This window comes from Pseudorca crassidens, chromosome 8 (genome assembly GCF_039906515.1).
Source record: "Pseudorca crassidens isolate mPseCra1 chromosome 8, mPseCra1.hap1, whole genome shotgun sequence".
NCBI classification, from domain to species: Eukaryota; Metazoa; Chordata; class Mammalia; order Artiodactyla; family Delphinidae; genus Pseudorca; species Pseudorca crassidens.
Window position 1 is genome coordinate 62,365,787 of NC_090303.1, and position 14,258 is coordinate 62,380,044.

General features: G+C 37.8%; 1 protein-coding gene across 1 annotated transcript in view; it reads left to right on the forward strand.

Moving 5' to 3' along the window:
• ITPRID1 (ITPR interacting domain containing 1) overlaps positions 1–14,258 on the forward strand; it is a 201,258-nt gene that overhangs the window by 114,246 nt on the left and 72,754 nt on the right. The window contains 1 exon segment of the mRNA XM_067745595.1: positions 5,289–5,334. The gene's annotated coding sequence lies outside the window, so the exon portion shown is untranslated.

Genomic DNA, 14,258 nt, shown 5'->3' on the forward strand with positions numbered 1-14,258 from the left:
ATCAGTAAAGAGAGGTAGTAAAGAAAGTTTTTTTGTTGCCAGTAATAATGCAACCCATAAACTTTTAAAATATATCTTGAATTGCTATTTTTCTAAAAAAACTTCATTCATCTATTCTTTGTTATCTTAGGCTATTTTGCATGATATTTTAATTTTTGTTTATATCTCTATCTCCATCCTAAAAAAGAGCCCTTAATTCGAGGAGAATGTCTCATTTTTATATCTATAGTACCTAGAAGAATGCCAGCCCAGAGGGCCTGCTCAATAAACACTCACTGAGATGAAATTAAAATGAGTAAGATTCTAGTTTAATTTGAAATCCGGCCTAGATTTCATTACTGAGCTCTAGACCTATATATCCAAACTCCCTGCATAATTATTATCATTATAGTCATCATTATACATACAATCTCAAAGCATCCAATGATGATTGTGTTAAGTTTACAGGCCACTTTTATGCATTATTGCCATGAACCCTACAATATTTCTGTGAAAGGAGCATCTGTAAAGTAAGTATCTACATTTTACTGATGAGAATACTCAGATTCAGAAATTGAGACCTGCCCGTTGTCTCACAGGTAGTAAACATTGGAGCCAGAGCTGGAACTAAGCACCTGTGGCTCTAAGTCCTAAGCAATTTATGTCTTTCCTTTGTCTAATACAGAGTTTTTTTTCAATCTCAATGCTCTTGATATTTGGGACTGAAAAGTTCTTTGTGACGGGGGGAGTGCTCTGTGTATTATAGCATGCTTAACACTATCCTTGGCCTCTACCCATAAGACACTAGTAACATCATCCATCCCACTGTGACAACCAAAAATGTCTTCAGACATTGGCAAAGGTCCCCTTGGGGGCAAAGTAAATTCCATTTAAGAATCAGTGGTCTAATAGCAGGCACAATGTGGTAAGTGCTCCGTGACAAGCATAAGGAAAATGAGAGTAAAATGGGGGAGTCCCATTCCCGGTGGAGGCAGCATTTGATTTGGATCTTTACTGTAGAAAGATTAAATTGACCTAGCAGGACTTATTGTGATAAGAATGAATACCCAGTAGCATGCATGATATGACAAATCTAACTCAAAGGGGTAAAAAACAGTAATAAGCATCATTAAAGGTCTTACTAAAGTGAAACACCGTCTTAATGTCCATCTACTGGACATTAAGAGCTATTTGGAAAACACTTCAATTGATCTTACTAAAGAATGTGGGTCTGATGAGATTCTAGGGAGGCTGAAGGTCTGTCTCCCTCCCCCAGGCTCTGCCTCTGATCATTAAAACCCACCACCACCATCATCATTCACATGTTCTCTGTAAGTGAAGTTTTCACAGGGTAAAAGTGAGAAGAGTAAAAGTGGGAACATTCCCAATGAGCTGGAAATGTACTAGAAACCACAAGCTCCATGTATAGCTCAACAATCAATATATCTTTTAAATGCTTAAGAGTAGAAGGTGAGTATTTGTGTGTAGAAGAACAATGTCAAGAAGCAAAACTGGCCAATCAGGAGAAAGGATGCACTAACCAGAAACAATGATTCTGAAATTCCTCCCTTGGGACACGCTACATCAGAGTTGCTTTGGAGAACTTATCAATAACAATGCATATTTTCTCATCCCACCCCAGACCTACTGACTAAAATCTCTAGCACTAGGGACTTCCATGCACATTTAGGTTTGAGAAACTTTGAATCAAAAGTTTCAACTGTTGTGTCTCCTTCTGATAGTTTGAACCCATTAGACATTTCAACAATACAATTGACTCTACTGTAGATTCATCAAGCTGCCTGATGATTGTAACTTGGCTTCTCATGTAGATCAAAGGTTTCAGTTCTCCAGAGCTTACAAGCCCGCTTCTGATTTTGGCACTCTTAATTCTTCCCTTCATCTTGTTCTCCATCTTGGTCTAGGACCTACTTTCACTCCACAGTCCTTCCTGTAGTGAACTCACCTGTCACCTTGGCTTCAATTAGAAGCTATTTTGTTACTGGACATGCATGTAAACCCAGACTTCATTACTGAACACACTCATGTATCCAAACTGCATACTGATACTTCCCCTTGGTGTTTCCATGGGAACCCCAAACTCTATATTTGTAAACAAAACACACTAGATCCCTTTATAAATCTATACTTGAGAAAAATCTTTGACCACTGTCTTTCCCCACAGAGTGGATCAGTTAATAAGACCTGCTGATTTTTTCTCACACATGGTTCTAAAGTAACTCATGTCTTTAACCGTGGGGCTATGGCTGCAGTCAGTATTGCATCTCACCTGGTCCCCAGCCTCCTGTCTTTAGTCATGTTCCTTCCACTCATTGAATTCTCCATATTAAAGCAAGAGGATCTTTTTTAGCATATAAATCTGATAATGTCACTTCTCACTACCCTCAGAATAAAGTTCAAATCTCTTAATGGAATGCGAAGCCTTTATGATCTGCTTACTCCTTTTCTCACCAGCTATATCACTTGACATTGACTCTTCATATATTATGCAGTAACCATACTTAGACTCTTGCAATTCTTCAAGTGCACCATTCTCTCTCTGGCCCCCAGACCTTTGCACATGCTGTTCCCTCTGCCTGGATCGCCCTCCTTCTCCCCACCCCATGCAGAGGATAGGAGCTTATGTTTACTTACTGGCATTCCTAAGAAGGCTACCCCAGACAAATGGAACCACAAGTAAACTCAGTTAATTGGAAAGACATTAAACTTGTGCCTCTTCTTTTAGCCTGTTTTCCCAGGACGACCCATTAATGGTAGAAGCATTAGGAAAGGGATTCCTGAGACCTTAATTCCAGGGCGTAATATACCAAAAATTCATTTTGTGATATTCTCAAATCACTAGCTTTTCTGGGTCTCACTTTCCTTATCCCTGCCATTGTATTACAGAATTTCCAAAGAGATCAAGGTTATGAGAATGATACACTTATTGAAAATATGGAAAATATATGGGTTTTCCAGTCGCATTTTTGCCCTACCCTCATCTCCCTACTAATTGGAGCACCCCCTTTAGCTTATTTCCCTTCTTCTTCACCTCCTTGACTAACTTCTGATCTCCCTTAGGATCAAGCTTAGACTCCATGTTTTCCAGGATGCTTTTTCCAAACCCTCAAACCTGGGCTGAGGACTCTAACTATGAGATTCCATAGAACCCTCTCCTTTTACCCCCCAAAATTTAGCAACTCTATTGTCACTTTGATTTACTTTATTACCTCTCCCATAGGGAGTGAACTCATTCAACTTTAAGTATTTCTTTATTACTAAGGAAGAAATTATTCTGCATGCTAGGGAACAGAACTAGAAGGAAGGTGTTTTATTTGGAAGACTGTTCATAGAATAACAATGTATTGGCTATCAGTTTCCCTTGTTTCACAGACTTTGATACAATATGATATCTTTAATTTTCATGCAGAGAGCTTTTTTAAAAATTCAGTAATGTACACATTATTTTTCCAAATTAGCTATGTCTCTGAAGAGGAATTGATTTTCCCAAGACCATTCTAGTAGGAACTGGGTTAAGATAGGGTCCTATTCTCCTAATTTCTAATGCAGATTTCAATCCATCATGTACTGCAACTTCCCAATAAGTGATCTACATAAATAATACATATATAAATAATAGGCAACTAAAATATGGCTAGTTGAGGATTTCTTTGTGGGTGCAATTGAATGTCTATTTGCATTAAAAAAAACTCTTTTATTAAAATGAAAACTGTTAAACTATGGACTCCATTTTCCAAGTGTAGTTCTGCACGTGATACTTCAGTTAAAGTATGCTTTGCCAGTTAGTCTTTGTCCAAGACAAAAGTTCTGCTCTTCCTAGGGCTGAGTGGGTTGTGGATGCCACAGGAGGAAAAGGTGGCTGTGGTGTTATCTCAGGCCTCGAGAGACTCCTGGGCTTCCGAGAGTAAGGGTCTTAGAACCTGGTGGTGAAGAGGTGAGAGAAGCCTAAAAGACAAGAGTTTCTCGCAGGATAGGTTTCTGGCCAGTTTATAGGGCCATTAGCATTCTACCCACTAATATTAGGAGCTCTACAGAGGAACCTCACTAGCTGTCATAGAGGGAGAGGGAAGATTTGATGAGGCCCTTTCCACTCATTCCTCTTGAAGACAACCTCAGCACTCTCCTTTTATATATTGGGGTTCCTGTTTGTTTGAAGTTAAATATAAGTTGAAATGCACACGGTCTTTTCCATCATTTCAAACTCTGCTAATGAAGCTTTTCAAAATGAAGGCTATTTGTTGGCATGCGTGATTCAGGATAGAATAATTTTTAGGGAGTGCTTTAGCATTATGTCTTTCACAAGAATGCATGCTGAATGTGACTGTGAAATTTAATTTTTTTTAATGAGGCCAATAATGTGCTTATTTACCTTTCTAAAATGAAATTGTCTGATCTTTCAACTAAAATACTTCATAGATACTGAAATTCCATGGAGGATAAGACTGACTGTTAGCCCTTACAGTTTGGTCCTCTTCTTCATGGGTTTGGGAGTATGTGTGTATATTTGCTCTGAACTTTCCAGTAGAAGTTCCTGTGAATTGAACCTCTCCACCTGGAATATCAAGTTCCACTGTCCTCATTTCCAGTGATGGTTTGCAATGCAAATCATCAGGTTGGTAACACACAGTACCATAACCATGGTAACCAAATGAAGACAGGTTTGCTTTACTTCCTCAGTGAAGTGCTTCCCAGTCTTGCATTCAGACCTGATGCTACTGCCAACAGGTCAGAGGGCATTAAAGGGACAGCAAGAGGATTCATAGAAATAAAAACACAACTGGAATCATTGTATCCATTCTCTATGCATTCCTCTGAGTCCAGGACTTCTTACTAATAACTTCTGCTATTTCTAACTAGTACTTTCGTGCTGCTTTCTTTCCTTAAAAGGGAGGGTAAAGGGAATCACTACATATCTTTATCCCCAACTTGACCACGGATCTTTGCAAGCAGACTGTCCTGGCTTTCTATGACTAACTTTTAAATAGGCACAAATAAAAACCTAGATCACAGTTCTGTCACAAAGGCTTTTTAATGTTAGCAGCTGTGATGCTCAAGGAGACAGGAAAGCATCCAAGACCACTACAAACACTCTTTGAGAACAACTACAGCAAACTAACTACAAGGGCCACTTCTCTGCTGAGATTCCTTTCTTCTGGTAGAGTAACTTTTATCATTTGTTTGTTTGTTTGTTGTGGGGGAGGGGATATTAGTTCTCTGTTCTCATTTTCTCTCAGTTGGAATGAAAGGGCAGCTGTGGCATGTTCTGAAACTTTTTTTTTTACCTGCAGCTGTGTGACGGAGTGATTCCTAGGAAGAGAGACTATTAGCAATAAGGTAAGAAATCTAATCGTCATGGGTTCTGGCCCAGATGATTTCAGCATCCCTGTGACTGCCTGGGTGGCTGCCATTAACACAGAAAGGTCTAAAACACAGGGGATGGGAATGCTCTAGGCTCAAAATGGTTAGCTTATTTCTTCTATGTTGTGAATATTATTTCAAGCAATGTTTCTGAGATGCAGAAATTATATTTCCATCCTTTTGTATCTATTGTTTGTATCTTGGATCATTTGTGTCACTTTTCCCTTACTATCTGAAGGAAGTCTAATTCATTAAGATGAAGCAAAAGAGTTACACTCTTTGGCTTTTAACTAATCAGTTAATTCACTAAATATGAAAACTGAGCTTGATGTGCTCAGGCCATGTGGGCTTTCCGGTACAGGTGGAAACTGCTGTAGAAGTGAAAACTTCTTTTGCAAGAGTAGAGAAAGCTGATTCAAGGATAGGCTTGCCAGATAAATACAAGACACCCAGTTAACATTTGAATTTTAAATAGACAGCAAGGTTTTTTGGTATGAATAGGTCCCAAATAATGTATGACCCATACTTATGCTAAACTATTTATTTTTTACCTGAAATTTAAATGTAACAGAACACCCTGTATTTTTTAGTTGACAAGCCAGGCAATTTGATTCAGGGATGAAAATTGAAGAATTGTAAGGAAAAAAAAAAAAAGAGTATGCATTTTTCTCACTATAAACCTTTCACGGGGCTTCCCTGGTGACGCAGTGGTTGAGAATCTGCCTGCCAATGCAGGGCACACGGGTTCGAGCCCTGGTCTGGGAAGATCCCACATGCTGTGGAGCAACTGGGCCCGTGAGCCACAGCTACTGAGCCTGCGCATCTGGAGCCTGTGCTCCGCAACAACAGAGGCCGCGATAGTGAGAGGCCCGCGCACCATGATGAAGAGTGGCCCCCGCTTGCCACAACTAGAGAAAGCCCACGCACAGAAACAAAGACCCAACACAGCCATAAGTAAATAAATTAATTAATTGAAATAAAAAACAACCTTTCATTATAAAGTTCCGTCAAAAGATCACCTACTTATCAGTCTTATTATGTTAGGAAATGATTTAATAGTGGGACTCAAACCTTAAAAGGAGGAAGCAATGGTCAAAAATAATCATAATGAGTCAGCTATTCTCACGCTAATGAATTTCTATCTGAAAATCTAATATGGTAACTCATTCTCTTTTTAGTTTTCCTTTTCTTAAATAATAATGACATTACATTTACATTTTTTAGTCATTCATAGATTTTCTATTTTTGGATTGCCTGATCATTACACTGCTTCTACTTCCATGTATCTTTTTCTTTTTGATTTGTAATTGCATGTCATACATTAAGGATATGAAAACTTTTAATGTCACATATACTGCAAATATTTTTACATTTTTTAAAACATTTTGACATGTTTACTATTTTTGCCACAGTAAATTTAAAAATTTTATCTGGTGAAATCCATCATGATTTCCCTTCATTGCCTTTGGTGTCATTTCTCTGCAGGCTTTTACAACCTCAAGATTAGAAAAAATACAATATTTTATTCTAGGACTATTTGTATTTCATTTTTTCACATTAAATCATTAACACTATTGAAATTTATTTTGATGAATTGTTTAGGACTCTTTTTCTTTTGTTTTATTTTTTGTTTTTTAATTAACATTTAATTTAGAAATAATTGTAAATTCACATACTGTTGGTTGTAAGAAATAGTACAAAGTCTTCCTGCCTTAATGCAGGAATCTTTTTCACAATGCATACATAACTTATTTCTGCATATGCAGATTTTATCCGGGAAGAGTTTGTCTTCCCAACACTGTCAGTGGGTACGAAGCTGTAATATCATGACAGTTTCTTAAGATCATTTATAATGAATAAGATCTGTTCCCTTTGCTACATTCCCTGAGATTTTATGGTTATGATCACAGTGGGAAGGGAACAATGATGGCATCTCTGATACCAAAGGAGTAAAGAATACTGCTAGAATTTGCCTCTGTAAGAAGTCTAGGAGGAAAGCGTGTTTAGGGACAAGAGTTGGCTTAAATCTTGATCTCTTCTCTTCACTATCAGCTATTTCTTTGTGAATACTTTCTCATTTATATAATTAAGATCTTTACCATCGTGTTAGTTTCCTATTGAACTGAAATATGATGCAGTTTTTATTGTGTAACAGTATACTTTTAAACTTGAGGTATATGCACCTAAAGATCTTAAAGCAAATTGCTGGACCAGTCATTTGCAAAGGTTATTAGGAAAGGTAGATGGAAGGAAAGTGTGATAGAGCCCAACTATATGGCTGATTCACTTTGTTGTACAACAGAAACTAACACAGTATTGTGAAGCAATTATACTCCAATAAAGATCTATTAAAAAATCTTTTTTCATAAATAAAAGATGTTTTTAAAAAGAGAGAGAAATAAACATCTGCATTGGTCAGCTTTCTCCAGAGAAATGAAACAGAACATAGATACAGAGATATGTAGATAGATACAGACATAGATATATGCAGAGAAAAAATATCTCTACCTACCTATCTATGTGTCTGTCTATCTATTTGTCGAGAGATTTATTATAAGGAATTGCCTCACACAATAAGGGAACTTGAGAAGTTCCATGATATGTCATCTGCCAGCTGGAAACCCAGGAAAGCTGGTGGTGAGGTTCCCATCTGAGTCCAAAACTCGAGAACCAGGAGCGTCAATAGTATAAATCTGACTTCCAAGCAGGAGGAGACTCATGTCCCAACTCAATCAATCAGGCAGAGAAAAAGAACTTTCCCTTCACCTTTTTCTTCTATTCAGGCCCTCAGCAGATTGAATGATACTCATCCACAGTGGGGAGAACAATCTGCATCACTCAATCTACTGAGTCAAATGCTAATCTCTTCCGGAAACACCCTCACAGACACGCCCAGAAATAATAATTAGCCAGCTGTTTGGGCACCCTGTGGCCCAGTGAAGTGAACACATAAAATTAATCATCACACCATCATATAAGATGCCACAAGATTTCAGTAAGTTAACACTGAAGAACATCTGTTTAATTGTTGCAAAGTCACCGGTTAATAGCCCTTTGGTAAAATTTATGCTATCATTGCTTACATGTATTTTGAACCCCTTGTCTCGAATGCTTGCCTACCCATTATCCCATCTTCAGGAGCCAGAATGAATACTTTCGCTTCCAAGAAGCCTTTTCTTATGCCCCTAAAAGAACGTTTTCCTCTTTTAATTTTTGAGAACAGTTGTACTTCTTTTAAAATGCATATTCTGCTTCACAATATGTAGTTAATAAATGCTATTTGTTATACTGTAAGCTCCTCAAAGTTTCTTTGTACACAGTAGACAGTAAAATACTGAACTGAATTGAATTAGTAGATATCATTATTGAATTTATTTAACTTATAGTTCATTTATACCATGTGCTTTTATGAGCAACTACAGGTATACAGTACCTTGCCTAAAATGATGAAGACTACAAAGATGAGTAACTCACAATTCCCACAATTTTGAGCAAAGACAGAGTCCAGGGTCAGAAGTAATTATACATTCATTAAGCAGTTATTGCTAATCACCTATCATTATCCATGTCCTAGACTAAGTATCATGGATACAAAAATGAGGAAGTCATGGTCCTTGTCCCCAACAAGTCCATTTAGATGAGTGAGAAAGGCAGAAGTGTAAAAAAACTACTTAACTTGAGTGTGAAGAGTGCTACAATAAGGGGTCACACAGTTTGCTGTGAGTTCCAGAAGGAGGCTGGGGCGGGAGTGGAGAGTGATAAGGAGAAAAAGTTCTACAGAATAAGTTCTGTTTGAACTCAATGAGATGGTATCCAGTAAGGAGAAGGGGCAGCACTATAGAAGGATCTGTACCCAGTGGGATCAGAGAGGAGGGCACATTTGGGAACAAGTAGTTCTGTGTATCCAGAATATGATGTACATGAAGGAAACTAGGCTGCAATTATGTTGAAATGGGAGACCAGAAGTAGTGCATAGATGCCCCCACATCCTTTTATCCTCCCCCCCAGCATGAAGCAAAGCAAATGTTTAGAAGACAAGAGTAGAAATGATGACAAAGGAGGCGATCATTGAGAAATAAAAATCTCTTTAAAGCTGGAAAGGGATTGGAACAGAGCTAGCAGTAGATGGATCATTCGATCCAACTTTACCAGCCTCAGAGTCATTTCAAGTTTCCAGGAAGCTGTATATAAGGTTCTTGAAATAATAATCTTTTGCGTATTTTCCCCAGCAAAAGAGGAAAACTTCAAGTCCAAGAGAACTGACTTTGGTTTCCAACTTGGGCACAACTGCCTTGTCTTTAGATCCAGCTTGCTCCTAAATGGCAGGAGTGAGCACCCTTCACATATTTCCTGGTGGGAGGAAACCACCCACAGAACAAGTCATCACAGACTGCTTGTTCCTCCCAGCAGAGTGATGACAGAACACTCTATTCCCTCTACTTCACTGAATCATTTGGGAACATTTACAAGTATTTGTGGGACTTTGATACTTGGATAGGTAGGAAGAGCAGAAGGGCATTCCTGGCTTGGGTTTGTTGCTTGAGTTTTTGAGTGGTCTTCCAAACTTGTGAGTAATAGGAACAATGTTTTATTCTTCTCACTTTTATAGTTTTGATGAATATAGCTTTAAAATATTTTTTAAATATGAGCTCCATTGGTCAAATATTAAACAGTTTGTGTGGAGGCTAGAAATTGAATAATCGACTGATGGAATTATCTCATCTCATCCAATTCTCTCATATCATGCAAGAAGAAATTACATCCCAAGACAACTTGAAACTACATGCCCAATGTCATATACCAATTAACTATTTGTTGATTAATTTCCCTGGTGATGAATTAATATCTTTCATCTGCTTGTTAGCTGTTGGAAGGCTCATAAGAGAAGAGTAGAAAAAGGTATCTACTTAGATAGTTTTGGTCAAAATGGCAGAAGTGGGCATCAAGTGATGACAGAAAATTCTGCTTCAAAATGGTGATGTTATATGTGTATATATATATATATATATATGCATGTGTGTGTGTGTATATGAATATATATATAAAAACTTATCACTTTTAAAATTCAGATCCACAGTGCACTATTCCCTGATTCTGTATACCCATTCCTGGCAAGTTGCACCTTCTGATAAGTTGTTTAACTGCTAAATACCAAACCATTCTTAATCATTTCATAACCAGATTTTCTTTGATATTCTCAATCCCTTGTTGGCATTCATTCAGTCAGTCAACAAACATACATTATCTTTTCCACATAATTATGATATGAGAGCTAAGATCTCTGTCCTGAAAAAGAGATGGTTAAGCAGAGTTGTTAAACAGACATTAAGCAGACTTATAAAACAATGTAAAAATACTTTAATAGTGATTTACACTGAACTATGGAATTAGAGAGTAGCAGTTAAAGCCGCACTCATGTAGGGAGAGCAAGTAGATAGAGAGGATGAGAGACGGCTGAGGACTGTGGTATAGACCATCCATAATTTAGAGGTTGGAAAGGAGAAAACCAGCAAAAGAGCTTGAAACAAAAAAAAGCTTTGAGTGAGATAGGAGGAAACCTGGGAAATTGTGGTATTAAGAAACAAATGAAAAGACTGTTTCCATTAAGAGGAAGGGGTCAGCTATATCAAATGCTGCTGAAAATTCTAAAATGATAAGAACTGATAGTTGACCATTATTATGCTGATTTGAGTGGGTTATAAAGAGAATGGGAGGTGTAGATGGGAATCTTTGCTATGATCCACGTGAAACTACAAGTTCTGATTCACATCAGGTTGATACCAGTGAAGGTGGTTGGTCTGAGATATACTGCAAGGGCTCCTTTGTCTGTCTGTCTGTCTGTCTGCCTCTCTCTCTCAATTTAATGGCTTGATGTGCGATGTGAAAGGAACAGAGGAATCAAGGAAGACTCACAAGTTCTTGGCCTGAGCAACTACTTGAATAGTGGTGCTATTTATTGAGACAGACACTGTAATAGATGCAGGTACGTGGGAGGGTCATGTAGAAGTCAAGGAAAGAACGAAGAATTCAGTGCGGTACATATTAAAGCTGTCTATAAGTATCTAAGTGGAGATGTCACGTAACTGGGAATACCCCATTCTGAGTCTCAGGGACCTTATTCTGAAGCTGTGGACCAGATTTGGAAACGTGAATTTGGGAATCATCATCGGTTGAATTGAAAGGGTCAATGGAGGATTATTTTAAGATGGGAAACATTATACCATGTTGTAAGCTGAAGGGAATGACCCGGTGATTGTGCCCAGGCAAAGATGTGAGCAGAATAGTGGTGACAGGGGATGCTTGAAACTGGGATTTAAAAGGATGTTCATTTACAATGTTGAAGTATGAGAATCAAGTAGAGTGAAGGATTGTTGAGAGTGGGCAGATTTTTTTTAATTGGAGTATAGTTGATTTACAATATTGTTAGTTTCAGGTGTACAGCAAAGTGATTGTTATAAATGCATATATATATAATATTTATATGTATTTTTTTCAGATTCTTTTCCCTTATAGGTTATTATAAAATAGTGAGTATAGTTCCCTATGCTATACAGTAGGTCCTTGTTGATTATCTATTCTATATATAGTAGTGTATATGTTTAATCCCAAACTCCTAATTCATCCCTCCCCTCCTTTCCCCTTTGGTAACCATAAGTTTGTTTTCTGTGTCTGTGGGTCTATTTCTGTGTTGCATATAAGTTTACTTCTATCTTTTTTTTTTTGGATTCCACATATAAGTGATATCATATGATATTTGTCTTTGTTTGGCTTACTTCACTTAGTATGATAATCCCTAGGTCCATCCATGTTGCTGCAAATGGCATTATTTCATTCTTTTTTATGGTTGAGTAGTATTCCATTTTATGTATATACACCACATCTTCTTTAGCCATTCATCTGTCAATGAACATTTAGGTTGCTTCCATGTCTTGGCTATTGTAAATAGTGCTGCAGTGAACATTGGGTGCATTCTCTTTTCAAATTGTGGTTTTCTCCAGATATGAAAAGTGGACAGATTATTAAACTGAGTGCTCAGTTGTTGATAAGTCATCTAGATTGATAATGAAATCTTCCAGAAAGATGACAGAAATACCATCTTAAAAGTTTCAGTAAATGGGGCAAATGTCCTAGATGTTGATGTCCTACATAGTCTGATAGCATGTTCTTCAAAGGACAGAGGAAACAAGATCTGAAAGCAGCAATGAAGAACATGAAGGAAATTTATACCATCTTCAAGACTATGTTCCTAATTCAATGGGCAAAAAAGAAAAAGCCACAACTTGAGACAGTGAGAAAGGAAGCTGTGTCCAGGTTTCAATTAGAGAAAGAATTGAAGGGACATTCAGTGAAGAGCTTCAGATAAAGGGGATTTGGTGGGTTCTAATCCATGAATTCCAGAGGGCACAAGGGTTAGGAGAGTCCTGAAAGGGTGGGAGATTGGGCCAGATGAGGCAACATTCACTGCCATATGAACATGGCTCTAGGGCATGATGGGATTAATCCTGTGGTCTCCTAGGGCAAGAAGTGTAAATCAGTTCTCTTTGAGTGTCAGCCTCTGAGTACTGATCTCTTAGTTTGTGAAGAGAGGTGAGTGGTACTGAGGCTCATGGTAATTATCTTTTTGAGAATATAAGGAACTCTGGGGGCTTCCTTTTCAAATGTCTGTGAATGGCATTACAGCTGGAAAAGGGACAGGTCTTCCTGGAGCCCATGGCTCTATGTAGACTTCTCTTAAATCCTGCTACTAGGGAAGGCATTACACATGGAAGATGGAGGGGAGAAAGGCAAGCCTGGATACTATGTGAGATCTTACGAAGGCTTGAACAAAGGCTGTGATAACAAGAATCCAGAGGGAGACATAGAGATCGTGAGTTCCCTTGTGGACCCAGAATGCCTTGGGGCTGTTCTTTCATTATGAAGTTCTCTTCTTGACCACAGGGCTCATTCAGAAGTGGTAGCCAAGGCTAGAGCTACAGCCTGTAGTTATAACCTTGAAATTAAGTCCATAGTTAAGGGAATTTCCAAACTCTGATATGAACCTCTAACTAGTCTCAGGGAAATCTGCATTCTCATGGTCACAGAATTATTTTATTCTCATACTCCCCAAATATATCTACTTCTCAATTACCCAAACTAAGTAATCTCAAGATGACATGGGTTATCTACAAAATAAGTGTCAAATTTATCTCCTATGAGAAAAACTATTGCATTGGTTGTTGATTCATCTTCTTTACTTGACAGTTCTTGCCAGAACAATAAGAGGCAACATAAAGAAGAGAAGAAAAAAGAAAAAAAAAAATTGACCAATATGGGTATTGATTGTTCTATATACATTTTTCATTAAATTTTCCCAACAACCCTATGAAGTTACTATTTCATACTCGTTACAGAGATGAGGAAACAGATTATCAGAGGAATTTGAAATTTTCCCCAAGGAGATGTCAGAAAAGCAGCAGAGCTGATTAAAACTTGGAGTTATCTGATCTGAAAACACTTGCTCTTTTAACCACATACCAACCAAGAATACTAGCTAAGCCAACTGCACGTTCCTTTCCCAAATAACCAAGCAAGCAACTAATAGTTAAAGATTATTTACTCTGGGTAAAATGCTGTGCTGGGATCTGTGAGAAATACAGAGGTCAATAAAGCACAACCTCTATTCCGCAGTACGAACTACCAATTTGGCAAGACAACCTGTTTGCGTAGAGGTGCAAAAAGTTAAATAATTCCAGAGGACAAAGGTGGGATCATTACCACTGCTCTGAGTATCATGTATGGTTGAATTTGCTCAAGTGAAAGAAAATGTGATGTAATATTAATGTAACAAAGCCAATTTTTTCTCATTTTGACTATTTAAAAAATTTTGAAACTCTGATAACATTTCAGTACGTTACTTTTTG